This window comes from Capra hircus, chromosome 8 (assembly GCF_001704415.2).
Source record: "Capra hircus breed San Clemente chromosome 8, ASM170441v1, whole genome shotgun sequence".
In the NCBI taxonomy this organism is placed as follows: Eukaryota; Metazoa; Chordata; class Mammalia; order Artiodactyla; family Bovidae; genus Capra; species Capra hircus.
In genome coordinates, this window is record NC_030815.1 from 18,664,616 (window position 1) to 18,685,701 (window position 21,086).

Here is a 21,086-nt window from a genome sequence, read left to right on the forward strand (position 1 = left end):
TATTTGGCTGTGCCTGGCTTAGTTGTGGCATACAGGGTCTTTGTAGTTGTAGCATTTAGAATCTTTAGCTGTGGTATGCAGAATCTAGTTCACTGACCTGGGATCGAACTCAGGTCCCTTGCATTGGGAGCTCAGAGTCTTAGTCTCTGGACCCCTAGGGAAGTCCCTACATCAATTTTTATCATCAGCCTATCTTTAAGGCTCTGCGTCATCTCCTTCATTGTACAGCATCCCCTTTGGCTCCTCAATGTCTCAGTCCTCTTTCCTTTTCTTCCTCCCAATACAATTAAAAGTTCGTAAGCCCTTACCTAGAAAAGTGGTGTAAAAGGTATAAAAGAATTTGAATATTTTAGACCTAAGAGAGATTACTAAAAAAAAAAAAAAAAAGAGAGAGATTACTAATGGAGGCATATCTGTATATTATATAACAAGTCCCGCTGGATATGAGCAACATCTTTAAACAAAAACAGCACAACATTAATATTTCTGCAGCAAAATATATAAAGATTCATACCAAGTAGAATCCAAAAAGATTATTAAAATCCTTACACCAGTTTAGGTCCTGTTTTACCAATAAATAAGTTATAAAAACTTTCCATTTTCACAGCTTTTGGGATTTCAGAATTGAAGATTGGAAATGATGGAATTGTACCAGGTTCATCATTTCAATATCATCTTGTTATGTAAAAATCTAACCCTATTCCCACTCTCACATACATAAATCTTATTCTTGCTTTAAAACACAGCTTGAATCCTGTGACGGCACATACCCAATGAATTGCTTTCTTCTGTACTTAAAAGCTGACCCACATTTTTTAACATTAAATGATTTTGTATTACCCACATACTTATTTTTTCCAACTTGAATCTAAGCATATAGGGATTAGAGATCATGTCTCATTATATCACTCTGCAACAAGCTGAATTCATGCTTGAATTCAAATTGTTGTCTAAACGTTTTTGTTAAGTGTTCCAGGAAATTATTGCATTGTCTGTGTTTAACAAGGTAAATCAAGTTTATGTGGAATATTGATAAAGCTATGAGAGTTCCTGAAATGTCTAGTTATATTTTCTTTCTTCAAAACATGTTAGAAAAAACTTTCCCTTTCCTTTATTATGTGCAGAGGTATTAAACTAATTATGGTGGAACATTTTAGTACGGCGCTTATCATGTACAAAGCTCCTAGGCATGAAAAGTGAGAAAAGGTTACAGTTTGACCATTGATAAGCAAATTAACTTTTCTGAGCCTAGACTTCCCCAACTGTAAAAAAATATATTAATAATTCCTACATTCAAAATATTCTCTTTTTGGCTTTTTTTGGGAAGACACTTAACTGCACAATTCTACAGTCCTCCCACTTGCCCAAGAAAAGAGAAAAGGGTCTTTCTACTTGCAAACACTTGTAACTTTGCTGGCATTGCTTGTTGATCTTTATAACAACTAACTGATTTCTCCTTCATCTTCCTCTTGAATTCCTCTTCCTGACTGAATGTGCAATCATTCCTAGAGAGATAACAAACTTTCAGAGAGTGACCAGAGAGGCTCAATATTTGCAACAGGAGGAATAGAAAATGATCTGTTACCAGTGTGAATGAAGAACAGTAGGAAACCTTAATTTGTGAACATTTTGGCAAACTTCTAATGAGAAGAGAAAACTTTTAGCATTTAAATTTGTAGATATAATGAACTAACCCCTGCACTGAACTATTGTGTTGATTTCTACCAATTTATTTCTAATTTATAGGCATTCTAAAATTATATCCAGGCCCTCTTTTTTGTACTGTCTAGCATGAAAAATATTGTTAAAATTAAATGAGCAGCATTTTTCTCAGTTCTGTTCAAACCACAGATGCTAGTTTTGATTTTATTTCTAACAGTGAGATTGAAATTCCATTTTAATATGCAGAACTGCAGCCCAGGGAGCCATAAAATACAGAGTGTTTTCATTAGATGATGGCCCTGCACCTCTAGTTAACTGGAAAGCTGATTCATCAAACAGCAACCATCAAGACAGCATTAACTAAGACCTGGAATGAAAACTTGAAATTGGGGTGAAAATTACCTGTTTTGAATTGCATAATTGTAACTTTGGAGAAATTCCTAGTTTGTGGCATAAAACTGTTTCCAGGGATGCAGGAGTGTTTGCTGAAAATTTGCTGCAGATGGGTTAAAGATTGAACACTGTCTACATTTCAAAGGGATCTTCAGTTTTATTTCAGTTGCCACTAACTTACGGAAATGAACATTCACCCTTATTCTCTCTCCTTCCCCCTAACCCCAGGAAAGAGAAATGATCAGAACTAATTTTGCTTTTGCTGCTGCTGCTGCTAAGTCGCTTCAGTCGTGTCCGACTCTGTGCGACCCCATAGATGGCAGCCCACCAGGCTCCCCTGTCCCTGGGATTCTCCAGGCAAGAACACTGGAGTGGGTTGCCATTTCCTTCTCCAGTCCATGAAAGTGAAAAGTGAAAGTGAAGTCACTCAGTCGTGTCCGACTAGTAGCGACCCCATGGACTGCAGCCTACCAGGCTCCTCCGTCCATGAGATTTTCCAGGCAAGAGTACTGGAGTGGGTTGCCATTTCCTTCTCCAGGGGATCTTCCCTATCCAGGGATCGAACCTGGGTCTTCCACGTTGTAGGCAGATGCTTTTACTGTCTAAAGTCAGGCAAAAGGAGAAGGGGGCATCAAAGGATTAGATGGTTAGATAGCATCACTCACTCAATGGACATGAATTTGAGCAAACTCTGGGAGAGAGTAGAGGACCATGGGCTCACAAAGAGTTGGACATAACTTAGCAACTGAACAACAACAACAACAATGGGTCATATAATTGATTAAAGGAAGAAAGGAATAGCTTCCCTTCTCCTAATGAATTGTAATTTTACTACACCTTTACAAGTAAAGCAATTAAAAAATAAATTTTAAAAAGTAAAGCAAATAACTAATAAAAATAAGTCTCTGAAATACATGTATTAATGGTTGTTGCAGTTTATCCTAAAATGTTAGGTAGAAGAAACTTTAAAGAGCCTTTCATTTAAACTGTGTTCCATGGAGTTGTTTGAAGGCTGCCTTAAGAGAAAGGCAGGCCTTGCTGAAAGAGTAGGTGGACATACCACTTTGTAGGCCTCCAGGCCCCCAAATCTCCCTCTTCACTTCAATTGGATTACCTACTTAATGCATTTTATTGAAAGATTTTTTAAATTGACTTCTCTGTTTAAAATGTTTGAGAACTACATGAAACTAGTCATATTATAAATAACCTAAAACTGCCCAAAGTGGCAAAGCCAAGACTAGGACCAGGTTTCATATCTCCTAATATTGTGTTTTATTTTTATTTATTTTTTTAACCTGCTATGGAATTGTATTATTACAGTGGGGTCAGTCTTTGGTTCCCATAATATATATCCCTTCTGTACATTAAAACAAAAGTGTGCTATTTAACATCCTCTGCTCTTTCATGGGAAAAGCAACATTAATGGGAAAAAAAAAAGACTACATTTTTTACAGTGGCTAGAACTTAAAATTGACTTTCCAAGTAAATAACTGAATGGTGAAAAATCAAATGTGAGAATTTAGGATATTAGAGAAGAAAAGTAGAAAGACATAATTTCGTTTGTTGACAGTTTAAATTGAGTAACATTTATCAAAGTATTATAAAAAGTCAAGTAATTTGGCTGAACAGTGTTTATAATTTAAATAATCAATGACTGGATTGAGGAGACAGAATGATGACTCAGGCAGTAAAGAATCTAGCTGCAGTGCAGAAGACCCGTGTTCGATTCCTGGGTTGAGATGATCCCTTGGAGAAGGGAATGCCTACCCACTCTAGTATCCTTGCCTGGAGAATTCCATGGACAGAAGAGACTGGCAGGTACAGTCTATGGGGTTGCAAAGTGTGAGACACTACTGAGCGACTTTCACTTTTCACCAGGAAAAGTCAATGGACTACAGTCAGTACAAGAGTACAGTCAGTATACTGGTTCATGCAGGAGTAGGAAAAAATATTCAGCAACTGTTTGGAAGGGGAATAGAAAGTATTGACATGAAATAATTAGACTCCCAGGTAGTTTTCCAGCAAAGATGGGTTTATTTGGAATCAGCAGAGAATTGCAGTTTGGGATCTACAATCATGGCAAGCCACAAGCAAGTGTCCACATGTCAAGGAAAAACAAATGCTTTTATAGAGAAGAAAAGGAAGTTGGGAGGGCTGCAATAAATAAAAGAGTTCATGGCTTTTCATAGGCTTGCTCCTTCCGGGTAAAAAGAGGTGTCTTTCTTTTTCCTGTTAGGCTCTGTTTCTCATTGTAGGATGTGAGAACTCCTTTTATTCCCCCAACTCTATTTAGTTGAGGTTTCTGTTTATTATTATTGTTATTATTTTTACAAAAGAGAATGAGTGCAAGTGCAAAGGAGTTGAATAGAATAAATATGCATTGAATATTCCTATATATGGGAAACTTGCTTGGTATTGAGGACAGAATCAAGAACAGATTGGTAAAGAGAATATGGCCTAAGATTTCAGCAAAAATAAATAATCTAATAATGAAAGCAGAACTGCAGATAGTGATGAATACCAAGAACACAGTAAATCTCAACAAAAATCATCCATTATTTTACAATAGCAGGATATGTAAAATATCTGCTATTGTAAAATATCCATAATTTTACAATAGATGTGGGGCCTTATACCATTTTTGATGCTATTGTTGCTACTCTTGTTTCATCAAGAGTAGTGAAAAGAGTATTTTAAAGAGAAGAGGCCTTCCTATTTAAAGTCTGAGCTACCAGTAGTTTCAAGTGAGATTTGAAAAAGGGCTTTTTGGGGAAAGTATGGGCCTATTGAAATGACAAAGTTGAATTGTTCAACTTGTCAATTGGGGATAGAGGTAGGTGCTCCATGTGAAAGAAAAATATAAATGGACTTCAGGGGGTAAGATGGAATTCTGCAAAATTCTAGTTTCCTATGAAAACTAGGCTGTGGTAGTTCTTTATTGTGCTCACACTTAGTGACCTAAGACTTCTGCTATGGAATGACTGTGTAAATGTCTCTGGAAGCATACCTTTTGCTTCTCAGGCTTAGAAACTCAGGGAGAATCTCTAAAGTCAGAATTATGAAGGGTTGAGAGTATCTTGTGAGGACATCTCTGTGTCTTGCCCACAGTGATTACCTATGATTACTGGTAAAAACCATTGCCATACAGTGGTTTCATGTAGCAGAAATAATAAGGCAAACCAGTGGTTTACAGACCAGGTCCCTTTTTATAGTTCTAATCCAAAGAAGCCTCTGAGTTCTTTTGTTATATAAGAGATGATAGTCAGTCTGAAAGCTGATATATATTAGAATTTTCATCTATCTTGACAATAAGCCTTTTGATAAAAATATTAGAATACTACATTGATTGTACACTGAGTCATAGAATAATTCATTATTATTTAAACATGCCTGACTTCTTCCTCTTGTTCCATCTCTCTTTCTCAACAAAGTTGAGCTTGCTTTGGACTCTGACTGGTTTCTAGGAGGCTTGTAATGTATGTAGATGTATTTTTAAAGTTGTTTGAGATTATAATGTGTCACTTGGGGTATCATCGTAAGGGAATATCAGCCCGTTCAGAAATTGTTCCCTCTGGAGTAGAGTTTCATCCATGAGGTAGAGGACATAGAATTAGCTCCCTGGAAATAATCAAGAACCTCTTAAGGAGTCAGTGCCCTAGAAAAATGGGTGGAGGCTCAGCACAGTGCTCTGATTGCAGTTGGAAACTGAATAGCTAGATGGGGAACCTGACACTGAGGATGTCTGGGATTTTGTACAGACACATTAGATGCCAGAAAGACCCATGCTATACTCTATCCACAGCTGGTGGGACTGAAGCCTGGAGTCTAGTCTTAGCTAAACTCTGCAATAGGGAAAAAAATAAAAATAAGAAAAAACAGAGAGTCTAGGTGGAAGTTGCTACAGAAGGCAATAACTGACAGAGAATAAAATAAAAGGTAATTTAATGTATTAACTCTGGAAAGTTGCTAAGGCATATAACATGACAAAAACTCAATTCTGTACTGAAATATTGGCTTCAAAGTACATTAGAATAACTTAGCTCTGGACCATTTTGCTCTGGGTTCATAAAACCTAGCATTTCTTGAGTTTGCAGTTACATATATTCAATCAGTTCTATACTTAGCAAAATGGTCAAGTATACTTTTGAAAATCTGCTCTCATTTTGACACTCCCTGGGCAGTACATTTCCTTTTGCTTCATCTCTTTTCATTATTTTTCCTTAGTTTCTCAATGTATTCTCTTTTTTAAATGACATTGTATTTTGCAATCGGAGCATCTGATGAATAAATTTTAAGAATATGTCATTTAAAAATAACTTTTACCAAGAGATTCAAAATTATTTGAGATCAGACCTGCAGCATCTCACTCTACACATGCACAGTTTAGTATTCAGGCGAGGACTCAACGGAACACATGCATAGATATTAGGTGCTTTTAATCTGTATAGTTCCTTTCTGTACAATACTATGCCCAGCAAATTCTGATTCCCTCACCTCCAATATCTGTCTCTCTTGCTTAGTGAAACTGCTTTGCTTTGGTTCTCTCTCCTGTGTGTTAAAATCTGGTAGATGCCTCCAGACAGCAGGCCTGCATGGTCATAGGAATCATCTCCTTTGTCTTCTCCTCTTATGAATAACAATCCAGTATGATGTTTTGTCCAATATATGGATATATTTTTCATATATTTTATCCAGTTTCCTAGGGCTTCTTTTTGGGTGGGAGGAGACCAGTTGGATTTTGTTTGTTTTCTGTTTTGTGTTTGTTTTTATGGCAGAAGTGCTAGTCTGGTGTCAGTTACCCGATCATGCCCCAAAGTGCAACTCCGTCTTTCATTTGTAACTTGCATTTTTGTTTATATGTGTAGGCACTGGGAGAACCCAAACTGTTTAAAAGCCAGATGCAACATCTCTTACTTGTTTACAGTCCTTGAATGTCAGGATTTATAAAGTTCCTTTGTTATGAGTTTTACATCAGTATAACCCACACATTTAATTTGACCTATATAATTTCATATTTAATACCACTACTTTATATTTTCCTGAAACGGTAATTTAGTTTCCATAAAGAAGCAAGAACAAATCCTCTCTTCAGATGAGAACAAAATAATCCATTCATTTTTACTAAAATTTATTAAAACAAACCATTTTAGAAACTACTGCTATATATGGCTTCTTGTTTTTAGGTATTATTATCTATCAGCACAAAAACAGTGTAATCTTGCCCTGAATAGCAGTTTGTATCAAATGTCTATTATGCTCGTATACAGACAAATGTGCCTTAATTTATTCCATTTATTATCTTATATTCCACAGAAACACAAAGCTGTTCTAACCATAGCCATATTTGCAATTATTTTGTTTAGGAGTTGTAGACTAACAGAGTCCATCTTCAGCATTTCCCCGAAGCCATTTATAAGTGATTATTGCTTAATTGTTCCCATAGGATAAACCAATTTACGAGTATCAGCCAAGTGACATCATTTCAAGAGCCTTTGAAGTAAGGAAGCAAGGGCCGCTGTCCTCTATTTCTTGGTGAAATTGCTTTAAAAAGTGGAATAATTATGTTTTCTCGCAATTTCAAAGCAGTATAACCACCACAGCCAGAAAACAACTTAATTCAGTCCTTCATAGTAGACATGTGAGTTTGGGCAAATCATTCCTCCTTTATGAGTCTCACGTTTTGCTTGTATAAAGTAAAAATAATTATACGCCTAGTTCACAGTGTTGTTGTGAAGACCAAAGGTAGAGTCTTTGGCATATAGCTATGTCATAATAAATAGAATTATTAACTCAGCTTCAAAAGTGAAGTTACTAGTTTAATGAGAAATCAAAAGATGCTGAGGAAAACACATTTGGGTTGTGCTCTGTGGAAAAATAAGCCAAAATTATCAAAGGTTCAGTGTGGTATTTTCTGGTCCTTTGTCCTATGTCCTACGTGCCCTTATTAGCATAGATTAAAGAGTTGAGGCTGAGAAAGAAAGCGAGACATTCCTAAGAGACCTTCTCTTAGACTCATAAATGAGATTATTTCAACAGATAACTTATTTCCCCAAAGTTTTTAGTCTCCTTCTATCTAAAAACTCAAGCGACCTTTCTGAATTAACTTTATTTCTGTAAACTTGTATGTGTGGCTGAGTTTAAATGAAGAAATAACTGATATTTATTAAAAGTTGCCAGGTGGTAATACTTTATGTATGTTTCATTAAACTGTCATAAAAATCCTGTGAAAGATGAATTAATGACTCATTCTACCAGTGTGGGGCTGGAGCTTAAAAAAATTATGCCATATTCAAGGTCAAACATATAATACATGGTTCAGTCACTCAGTCATGTCTGACTCTTGGTAACTCCATGGACTGCAGCATGCCAGGCCTCCTTGTCCATCACCAACTCCCAGAGCTTACTCAAACTCATGTCCATCAAGTCAGTGATGCCATCCAACCAAATAATTCTCTGTTGTCCCCTTCTCCTCCTGTCTCTAGTCTTTCCCAGCATCAGGGTCTTTTCCAATGAGTCAGTTCTTCTTAGGTAGCCAAAGTATTGGACCTTCAGCTTCAGCATCACTCCTCCCAGTGAATATTCAGGACTGATTTCCTTTAGGATTGACTGGTTTGCTCTCCTTACTGTCCAAGGGACTCTCAAGAGTCTTCAGCTGATTTTAAAAGTATCAATGCTTTGGTACTCAGCTTTCTTTATAGTCCAACTCTAACATCCATACATTACTGCTGAAAAAAACCATAGCTTTGACTAGATGGAAATTTGTGAGCAGAGTAATGTCTCTGCTTTTTAAGATGCTGTCTAGGTTTGTCATAGCTTTTCTTCCAAGGAGTAAGCATCTTTTAATTTCATGGCTGCATGCACCATCTGAAATGATTTTGGAGCCCAAGAAAATAAAGTCTGTCACTGTTTCCATTGTTTCCCCATCTACTTGCCATGAAGTGATAGGACCAGCATGCTGCAGTCCATGGTGTTGCAAAGAGTCAGACACAACTGAGTGACTGGACCAAACTGAACTGATGGGACTGGATGCCATGATCTTTGTTTTTTGAATGCTGAGTTTTAAGCCAGCTTTTTCACTCTTCTCTTTCACTTTCATCAAGAGGGTCTTTAGTTTCTCTTTGCTTTTGGCCATTAGGATAGTGTCATCTGCATATGTGCGGTTGTTGATATTTCTCCCAGCGATCTTGATTCCAGCTTGTGCTTCATCCAGTTCTGCATTTCACATGTTGTATTCTGCATATAAGTTAAATAAGCAAAGTGATGATATACAGCCTTGACCTACTCCTTTTCCAATTTGGAACTAGCCCATTTTTTTCCATGTCCAGTTCTAACTGTTGCTTCTTGAGTTGCATACAGATTTCTCAGGAAGCAGGTCAGGTGGTCTGGTATTCTCATCTCTTAAAGAATTTTTCACAGTTTTTTGTGATCCATGCAATCAAAGGCTTTAGCATAGTCAATGAAGCAGAAATAGATGTTTTTCTTGAATTTTCATGCTTTCATCCAACGGATGTTGGCAATTTGATCTCTGATTCCCTGCCTTTTCTAAATCCAGCTTCAAATTCTGGATGTTCTCAGTTCATGTAATGTTGAAGCCTAGCTTGATGAATTTTGAGCATTACTTTGCTAGCTTGTGACATAAGTGCAATTGTGCAGTAGTTTGAACATTCCTTGGCATAGCCTTTCTTTGGGATTGGAATGAAAACTGGCCTTTTCTAGTCCTGAGGCCACTGCTGAATTTCCCAAGTTTGATGGCATGTTCAGTGCAACGCTTTAACAGCATCATCTTTTAGGACTTGAAATAGCTCAGCTGGAATTCCATCACCTCCACTAGCTTTGTTTGTAGTGATGCTTCATAAGGCCTGCTTGACTTTGAACTCTAGGATGTCTGGCCCTAGGTGAGTGATCACACCATCATTATTATTTGGGTCATGAAGATCTTTTTTGTATAGTTCTGTGTATTCTTGCCACCTTTTCTTAATATCTTTTGCTTCCGTTAGGTCCATATTGTTCATGTCCTTTATTGTGCTCATCTTTGCATTAAATGTTCCCTTGGAATCTCTGGTATTCTTGAAGAGATCTCTAGTCTTTTCCATTCTATTGTTTTCCTCTGTTTCTTTGCATTGATCACTTAGGAGGGCTTTCTTATCTCTCCTTGCTGTTTTTTGGAACTCTGCATTGAGATGGGTATAGTTTTCCTTTTGTCCTTTGCCTTTCACTGTCAGGGAATGTTTAAAAGGAGGATTCCTATGTGCTGTTTCTAATAAATCCTCTGTTCCTTATCAGTTTCTGGCAACAGAAACGAGTGGAATGGCACGACGCTCCCAGGACTGAGGTCATAGGATGAGACACGCGTGAGTCTCCTTCAGTAAACATTCTCCTTACGACAAAACTGCTTAGTCTCAGTCTTCTTTCTTGAGATATTAATTGTCTCATGACCTTATGACCATTGTTAATCCCTTGTTCCCTTGGTAACAGTTGCTGTGCATTTGGTTTTCTGATCTTTATCATTGCCCAGAGAAATTTCTTGTACAACATCCTATATATACTCACAGAAAGATCATTAAAGCACCTTTGCTCCATCAGAGCTTGGGTCCCCATGTCTTTCCTTCTCTCTCTCTCTCTCTTTCTCCCCTTCCCTGCGGCTAATTCTCTGGAGCATGGAAACCCACCGAGCTCATTCTCCTGCCCAGGCTTTCAAGACCCCCCGAGAGGGCACCCTGTGCCTTCATGAGCAGTGCAAGCCCCGTTCTACGGTTTTATTGGTTCTCTGAATAAACCAGAGAGTATTAGCTTCTTTCTCTCTTTTACTTTCTATTGTCGACTCTGGACCACCAGGTTCTGGTCCATTAAAGGACCTCAACATTTCACCCCTCTTCTTTTCTCAGCTATTTGCTAAGGCCTCCTCAGGCAGCCATTTTGCCTTTTGCATTTCTTCTTCTTGGGGATGGTTTTGATCACTCTTTCTGTAGTTCTTCAGGCACTCTGTCTATCAGATCTAATCCCTTGAATCTATTTGCCACTTCCACTGTCTGTATAAACATAAGGGATTTGATTTAAGTTATACCTGAATGGTATATTGGTTTTCCCTACTTTTTTATTTTAAGTCTGAATTTTGCAATAAGGAATTCATGATCTGAGCCACTCAGCCCCTGGTCTTGTTTTTGCTGACTGTTTAGAACTTCCCCATCTTCTGCTGAAAAGAATATAATCAATCTGATTTCAGTATTGACCATCTGGTGATATCCATGTGTAGAAATTAATGTGTAGAGTCATCTCTTGTGTTTTTGGAAGACAGTGTTTTCCTATGACCAGTGCATTCTTTTGGCAAAACTCTGTTAGCCTTTGCCCTGATTCATTGTGTACTCCAAGGCCAAACTTGCCAGTTATTCCAGGTATCTTGACTTCCTTCTTTTGCATTCCATTCCCCTATGATGAAAAGAACATCTATTTTGGTGTTATTTCTAGAAGGTCTTGTAGGTCTTCACAGAACCACTCAACTTTAGCTTCTTCAGCATTACTGGTTGGGGCATAGACTTGGATTATGGTGATATTGAATGGTTTGCCTTGGAAATGAACAGAGATCATTCTGTCATTTTTGAGATTGCACCCAAGAACTGCATTTCGGACTCTTGTTGACTTTGAGGATTACTTCATTTCTTCTAAAGGATTCTTGCCTGCAGTAGTAGATATAATGTTCATCTGAATTAAATTTGCCCATTCTGGTCCATTTTAGTTCACTGATTCTTAAAATGTCAATGTTCACTCTAGCTATCTCCTGTTTCACCACTTCCAATTTACTTTGATTCATGAACCTAACATTCCAGGTTCCTATCCAATATTGTTCTTTACAGCATCGGACTTCACTTCCATCACCAGTCACATCCATAAGTGGGTATTGTTTTTGCTTTAGCTCAGCCTCTTCATTGTTTCTGAAGTTAATTCTCCACTCTTCTCCAGTAGCATATTGGGTACCTACTGACCTGGGCAGTTCATATTTCAGCGTTTTTTTTGTTTGTTTTTTTTTTTTTTGGCCTTTTTATGTCATTCATGGGGTTCTCAAGGCAAGAATACTGAAGAAGTTTGCCATTCCCTTCTCCAGTGGACCAAGTTTTGTCAGAACTCTCCACCATGACCCATCCATCTTGGGTGGCCCTACACATCATGGCTCATAGTTTTATTGAGTTAGACAAGGCTGTGATTCAAGTGATCAGTTTAGTTAGTTTGCTGTAAAACATGGTAGGCCAAAGATTCAAATTCAAGTCACAGCCACCCAGTAAATCACTTCCATTTTATGTCCTCATAAGTCAACTGATTTTCTGCTACTATTCCTACACCATGTCCTACTCAAGATTGAATATCTTGGACTTACCATATGCCTAATACACAATTGAAAGCATATGCTTGCAGAATGGATGAATGAACATTCATCAAACCCTCATAATTTTGCAGCAATATGTACAGACTCTTAACTTTATTTTGATGGTCAAATAGAGGGATAGGAGAATGAAAGACAGTCCTGTAGAAATGGGATAAAACCCATTACTTTTTCTGAAAATTTACAATTCCTTGGACATTGTTGGAAATATACAAGGCACTCAAAACCCATCATTGGCTGAGTAAATTTACTACCTTCCCTTTGTATTGAATATTTAGATTCCAGAGATATTTTTGCTAATACTCTTCTTTGAAAGAAAATTCTAGGAAATGATCTTTGTTAAAACTTAAGAAATTACTACCTGAAGTATTGCAAACTCTGGATACAAAAACTGTTTGCAGTTGAACACCCTGTGGAAGTCAAAGTGTTAATCTCTCAGTCATGTCTGACTCTTCTGTGACTCCTTGGACTGTAGCCCATCAGGCTCCTCTGTCCATGAAGTCTCCAGGCAAGAATACTGGAGTGTGTAGCCTTTCTTTTGTCCAAGGCATCTTCCCAACCCAGGGATCTGAACACCCTGAGGTAAGACAAAAAACATCCCTGCCAAAGGAAATTAATGAAACAAAGGACAAATATATGAAGAAACACTATTTTGAGATTAAAATTTAGGAGACAGAATAAAAAGGTTCCTGGCTACATTTTCATTTATGTGGACCTTTATCAGAGAAGGAAAATACTACCCTTTAACTCCTTCTTCCTGGCATTTACATCTCCCCTGTCTACCAACAAGATGAATGCTCCAAAGTCTCAGTGCTCTGATTATTACCAGGGAAGAAAAAGCCAGTGACACACTATTACAAAGAGAGCATGGTGGTGACATACTATGAGTTCTCATAGTTCTGCCTTCCCCAACTTCTTCCCATATGCCATCTTGTCCCAGAGATGAATCTACAGGTATGCATGCATAGGTGGCTTCAGTATAATAGGAAAGAGAAAAGAGCTCATTACCTCCTGAATTAGCACCTCCTGCAAATGCTGCAAGGCAGAAGGGACAGTATTTTGATATTCAAGTTTGACATAGAGTTATATTTGATTACATATCCCAAATGCTACTTTATTCTTCTTAACAGTGTCACATTAAATATTAATATCAATGGCATATTAAATTCATAAAGTAAATTGTATCTTTTATTATAATCCTTACTCTTCAATGGAATTTCATGACTGCCTAGATTCAGTTTGCAGTCCATTTACTTCTTGTTTTGATGGAGTGAATTCTTCAACATCTCTACACCTCAGTTTTTGTGTCTGTCACGTGGATAGAATGATACTTTCTAATGTAACACTATGAAGATTAAATGAAATACTATACATGGAACTCTTAATATAATACTAACACAAGGTAACTATTCAATAATTAGATATTATTTTTGGTAACCTAGATGCTTCCAAATCTAGATGTCCTTTTTTCTGAGGAGCCATCAATATATTAGTTTTACTCTACATCTTAATAGGGAGCAAATAGAATTAAGGACGGCCATTTACACTAATGATTCTTTTGAAATGGAGAGGGCTGCACTAGATTCTCCTGTTTTGATCTCTGTCCATCAAAAGGAGATAATATTTGCTCAAAGTTGTTCCTTTCTATGAGGGAAATTTTGAAGAAAATAATGTTGGCATCTTTATATTCACCAGGCCACATTTTGCTAGTGAGTCACAGTATTTTAAAAAGTCAACCAAGCAAGAAAACAATCCAAAAAAACTGAACCTGGATCCACATGTTCTTTCTAATTTTGTTGTTCAGCAGCAGTTTCATTCATGTGCTTCCTGTTTCTCTACACAAAACATACCTAAGGTCTTCCTATGTTAGGTGAGGTTCACATTTCCTCTGCTCCAGTTTCTTCATCTGGACCTGCTGGTCCCAGTTTCTTTGATTGGAGGTGAATAGTGATTATGAGAATCCACAGTGACCCAAAGTCAAAGATTATAGGTTACTATAAACCCTGTGTTGTAACATTGATGGGTGCTTGCTCATCTAGTAGAAAAGTTACTGTCAGTCAGAACCCTGGGCTGGGAAATAAGGGTGAATTATATCTAATATGTCTTGTGACATGAGGATTAAAAATAGGTACTTAAATTTGACCATTGTGCTAAAATATTCTGTCCTTCTGCTGATGACTCACAAATAACATCTGAACCTGGTAGACTTTTACATATGTGTCTCACTATTCGAATAGGCTATTAACTGGTTCTCGCAAACCTCTTGTGAACTCTCATTTATTTTAAAACTGTTTTACTTATAAAACATCCATCTGTTCTTCATCACTACTTCAATATTCTTCTCACATTTTTTCATATAGATTTTTCCCCTCATTTACCATGTGCTAACTATTTGGAGGATGGCATTATGATGAGAAAGAATATACTTAAAGAATGGGGAAATGGCACAATTCCTAGCATCAGCTTGCTAGGCATTTAGGGAAATTTGAGAAAGACACTTGTCTTTTTTTTTTTTTAAGTTAAGTTATTCTCCATAATGTATATTTAAATAGCAGTGCTATAGGAGAATTTTATTTGCTTTTCTGCTTTATTGTCTTTCAGCAGGCTCTCAGTTCTTTGTGCCAGCCCAAATCACCTATAAATCATATAACTTTTAGTGTTGGATATGGGGCAAATGGTCACTGGAGACATTGTACTGTAATGTCTCAGAACTTTGAGTTTTTGATCTAGAAATTCCTGAGTTCAAATCCAGCCTTTGTCAGTCACTTTTTAGTTAAGTGACCCCGGGGAAATTATTTTGCCATAGCTTATTCTTTATCCTCTGGAAAATGATCATAGATACTATTCTAATTATAATTTGTTAAAAGAATGTAATTGAGATGGCTTATGTAAAAACCTTAGGATATGGGCAAAAATTGACAGGAAAGTGCTCAAAAATGTTAATTTTTAAAATTATCACTGAAAAATCAACAGACTCCGGAAAGTCTGATTCTGTACTTCCACCAAGACTTTTCTAAACTCCTGCATTTGTTAACCTAAGCTGACGCCTTTTTTTCTTTCGATCTTGTACACACATGTGCATACCTGCACTTTGACTTTATCAGCCTAGAATATCCTCTTCCTTCCTGTGATAATTCAGTGTTCAGTTACTGAGCAGTCTAAATTCTCTTTTAGGATGACCACTTGCCAAAGCCTACTCATATCATTAAAAAAGAAAAAAGTATCCCAAACATCCAAATGTTGCCAGGTCTCCGCTGACAAGGGCTTCCCAGGTGGTGCAGTGGTAAAGAATCCACCTGCAAGTGCAGGAGATGCAAGAGATGTGAATTCAATCCCTGCATCAGGAAGATCCCCTGGATGGAAACCTACTTCAGTATTCTTGAGGGGAAAATTCCATGGACAGAGAAGTCTGGTGGGCTACAGTCCATGGAGTCACAAAGAGTCAGACACAACTGAAGAACTGAGCACATGAAACTAGTCCACTGACAAGACAAATGAAATGTAGACATGTTCCTCTTATCCATACATCCACATCCAATCTCCTTTTGCCCTAATGATTTGGATTATTAGCTATCATCAAACTGAAGAAAACATAGCAGTCATCTCCTCACTAAAATAAAAGTATATACTTATAAATGAGAATTCTCCTTCCTTTATTTTCTTCCTCAATCATGAGGATTCAAGATATATTTACTCTTTTGAAATTAAATTTGAGCAGAATAGAATCTTAAAATCTCCTCAGTTTTAACACATGTCCAATTCCTCAGCCCATGAGTTGCAAATTGTATTCCTATGGTGCATTTTTATAGAGAAACAGTAGAAGATAATCAAGACTGCAGCTTTCTTTACTCTGATTTCCAAGAATGGCACTGTAGATTTAAGGGAAGGCTACTGAATGAAGGGCCAGAAACTTAGATTTTATCCCCAGTCCAGTCACCAAATAGCTACTGTTTGGGTTTTCACTTAGCATTTGTGGACCTCAGTATCCTCCACTGTATGATGTGTTGTTCACTCACTCAGTCATGTCCGACTCTTTGCTACCCCATGGGCTGCAGCACACCAGGCTTTCCTGTCCTTCACCATCTCCTTGAACTTGCTCAAACTCATGTCCTTAAGTCAATGATGCCATCCAACCATATCTATCATTCTCTGTTGTCCCCTTCTCCTCCTGCCTTCAGTCTTTCCCAGGATCAGGGTCTTTTTCAATGAGTTGGTGCTTCACATCAGGTGGCCAAAATATCAGAGCTTCGGCCTCAGCATCAGTCTCTCCAATGAACATTCAAAACTGATTTCCTTAAGAATTGACTGGTTTGATCTCCTTGCAGTCCAAAGGACTCTCAAGAGTCTTTGTCAACACCACAGTTCAAAAGCATCAATTCTTTAGTGCTCAGCCTTCTTTATGGCCCAACTCTCACATCCATTCACGACTACTGGAAAAATCATAGCTTTGACTATACAGACCTTTGTTGGCAAAATAATGTCTCTGCTTTTTAAATATGCTTTCTAAGTTTGTCATAGCTTTTCTTCCAAAGAGCAAGTAACCCTACTATATGATAGGATTAGGTAAATTGAGGTATTTGTCTAATCCATCTTGTCTATCCATTGAGCCATGATACTTGATGAGAAACACTTACCTATGATTCATACATGGTACCATTTATAAAATAATCTACAGTCATGCCTTTATATCTGTCTGTCTGTCTAGATAGGTATATTTGGATATAGATAGATATGTTCCATCTGATTTGGCAAGTCTGAAGTTGAAATGATGTTACAGTTAACTTCCTTTTATGTTTTTGTACAAAACAATGGCAGCACACCCAGTCTCATATCTCTTATCACCACTGAGTAAATTTTCCTTAAAGAATTTTAAGCTGTCTTTGCTTTGTGGTCAGAATTATATATATATATATATATATATATATATTTCCTTAATTTTCCTTTGAATCCATTTCCAGCTCCTTCTACCAAAGAAGGAGAGCAAAGAAATTAATCTTAAAGGTTCTCATCAAAATTCTTAACATCAGTCTTGCAAAGCAAGAAAAGACCAAAGAAGAAAAAAACAAAGAAATTAATCTTAAAGGTTCTCATCAAAATTCTTAGCATCAGTCTTGCAAAGCAGGAAATATTTTAATTCATATTATGGTTATTATTTATTAATCCTGCCTGGAAAATCCCATAGATGGAGGAGCCTGGTAGGCTGCAGTCCACGGGGTCACGAAGAGTCGGACATGACTGAGTGACTTCACTTTCACTTTTCACTTTCATGCATTGGAGAAGGAAATGGCAACCACTCCAGTGTTCTTGCCTGGAGAATCCCGGGGACGGGGGAGCCTGGTGGGCTGCCGTCTATGGGGTCACACAGAGTTGGACACGACTGAAGCGACTTAGCAGCAGCAGCAGCAGCAATACATTAAAATAGTAAACTTTCTATAAAACATCAAAGAATGACTAATAATAGATTGACATGTGCATATTAAATAATTCTACAGTTACTAAATGGTAGACATTTATGTTTGGAATACCTGGAATAGCTTTTCAAATGACCTTAAGCTCTCTTGCATACAAATACAAGAAAATGCCATTAAAAAAAATTGTTTCTTTTACATTGGAGAGTAAATGGAAAAGAAATATAATGTCAAACAAACAAATCCCTTTTCTGGGCTTTGTTTAAGGCTGAAACACTGGATATAACAGTTAATTCTGATCATTGCATAGAAAAGGGAAAAGTAGGGCCCTCAAGAGTCTTAGATGGGTTTAGTGATCAGAGGGATAAATGTGTGCCCTGCATTTATTTATATAACCCCAAAGGTATAAACCACCCACAAATATACACTCATCATTCACTGAAAATAAAATAAAATAAAAGTAACATAAAATTGTTACTTAAAGAGAAAGAAAATAACCACCAAAGGATGGGGAAGTAAAGTACAAGTAACAGTATTATTACTCAAACTATGTAGGACTCGGAAGGAGAAAAAGAAGCAGCTAAATCAAACACTTAGCTGGAAAAGAGAAACAGAAAGCAAACAAAAAAAAAATCCAATTACTTTATGTTTGTTTTTGTAAATGGTTTTTCTGTAAGAGGAAAAAAGAAAACTATTTTGACTTGTTTTCCTCTGTACTTTACTGCTGAGAGCAGCCGGTACCTTATGAGTGAGTCCAAGCGACTGCTGATACTTCTGTTAATGCTAATTAACCTCCTGCTACAAATATCAACAAACCTACATCTGAGCTTTGTCTGCACATCCTGCCCCTCTCCTCCTTTTAATCTGAATTGCAATAGTCACCATTGGTTGCTACTTATTAGGTGGAATCAGATCAGCAGTTGAAAAACAAGATGATAGCCAGGGTCACACTGTCTGTTATTTTCCAGACAGAAAAGAAACACAGGCTTATGATGGCTTCAAGAAGTCGAAGCATAGTTTCTGTAAGGAAAGACAAGTGAGAAAGTCATATTTGGGGTGTGGGGGCTGAAATTTTTCCTGAGAATGATTGGACTTAATGGTTAGAATCCTACCAGGTATCAACAATATCAATGATATTAGAAAGTCACACATCTGAGTATGTCAAATGCAATGCGTGTACTTTTGAGAAGTATGGTGAGGGCTCTCTCAAACAAGTAATTTTACATAAATTCTCTTGAATTCATTGCTAATTTAGATAAATTTGATTGTGCAGGCTAAAGAGAAAACAAGTCTTCAATATTTCCTTCCCTTAACTGTCTCCTAGGTTTGAACAAAGTCAGCACTGAGTCTGCAGCTACTGTAGTCGATTAAAGCTAAGGATACGTGGGGAGAGTGATCCTTACATTTAAACTTGGCTACTTGGCCTGCATTTCCTCTCAACTATGCTTCCCGTACTGTGCCCCCTCTTCCTTATAAATGTTCTGTCTTCCCAGAACAGATAGATTTTAGTCCAGAAGCCCAGGAAACCATCCCGTGCCATCTAGGAACAGGCTTTTTATTGGAGAAAGCACTACAGAGCTCTTCATTTAAATACCTATTTGCCTACCCTAGGTGTCTAATAATATTTTACATCAGTATCCTGCCTGTGATGTCCTCTCAGTGCGTTGACATATACTTGTAGAACCTGACATACACTGTGTTACTCTTCTAGCAAATTCTCACTAAGCATTCCAGCACTCCCCCCCACTTTTCTATACACCTTTGATATGATCTAATTCCTAATCATATGTCTGTGCTATTATCACCCACAACATAGTATTATAGTGTGGTTGATGATAATTAAGAAATGTTTGGTTAAATTGTATCACTTAGGGCATACTTTACTCCCATGAAAAGCTTGCCTTGCTTTGAATGACTGTTTTCTACAACTGATTTAACCTAGGAATATAGCAGCATTAATAGCATTGGTTTCCCAAGGTAAAAGGTGTTTTTATCCATTAAATCATCTGTTATTTCTGTGACTTTGGAAATCTCTGAACTCGGATTAATTACCTCCAAAATGGGTGTGATAGTATCTGCTCTGCCTGACATGTGGGTTGGATACTATGAAGTTGTGAAATGACTTAATAAAGTCTAAAGATCACAAAAGCCACTCAGGCCCCTGTTGTTTGTAATCATGTAAGGGAATTTATGGACTCAGTCCAGAGTGGATCAAGCACCTTTCAAGTTAGAACAGGATAACATTAGAAACTTCTTTCCATCAGTCTTTGTCAAAACTCTGCCTGCTCCTAAGATATGTCTTTAATGTTCTTAAAAAGTTTTCTGAATCTTTAAAATGGATGCATATTCTTCTTGCACTGAATATGTGGCAGATAGTTTCCCTCTTTGTTGAGGCCTTGGTTATCAGTGACCTTCTCCTACCCAACTGACTTGATTGTGAAATTGTTGAGGGCAGATACTATTTCTTCCCAATTCCTTTGTCCCCACATCTAGAACCAGGCAGAGGCATATAATGACACTCATTAAAACTTCCTTCATCTAAATTGTACTGGTTCAAGGGAAGTCTCATAAAACATTGTTGTTAGATGGATATCATTTTTAAAATGTTGGTATTGATAATGATATAAGTGTGAGCTTAGAAAATAGTAGTTTGGTAGTTGAAATGTTGACAAGAATTCATGGTCCAAAATGAACTACTATTATGAATTCATTCACTCATTTGTTTGTTCAAGAAATATTCACTGTGTTCTTTTTATGTGAAAGGGTTGCTTTAAGCTCTATTATATAAAATAAAAGCCAAGTACCTTTGTAAACTAAGGAAAGTGTATCATATTCTGTTTCACAAAATGGAAAGAAAGGATGGCATTTGGTTATGTTTTGGGAGTTTTCTGGCATCATATATCCTGAATAGTTGCATCAGAAGTACTGTCAGAGAAAACATGAGGTCACATAAGATGTCAGGCCTGATAAATGTCTGCAAAAGAGCTAGTCCAGCTCCCTTGTTCTATGCAAGAACACAGGATCTCAATTAACTGCCCAACATGGTCAATGGCCAAGTCGGTGGTTGTGGTTGACCTCTCTTTTGCGCAGAAACTCTACAATTATAGGCAGTATTTTTGCACATATATAGACTATGAAGCTATGTCTTGTACAGAATATAGAAATTTGTCCTTTTGTCTGATAAAGCTGTAACTTATTCAAAAGGAACTTAGAGTAGCAAAGAAATATATGGTTCTTCAGAAAGAAAG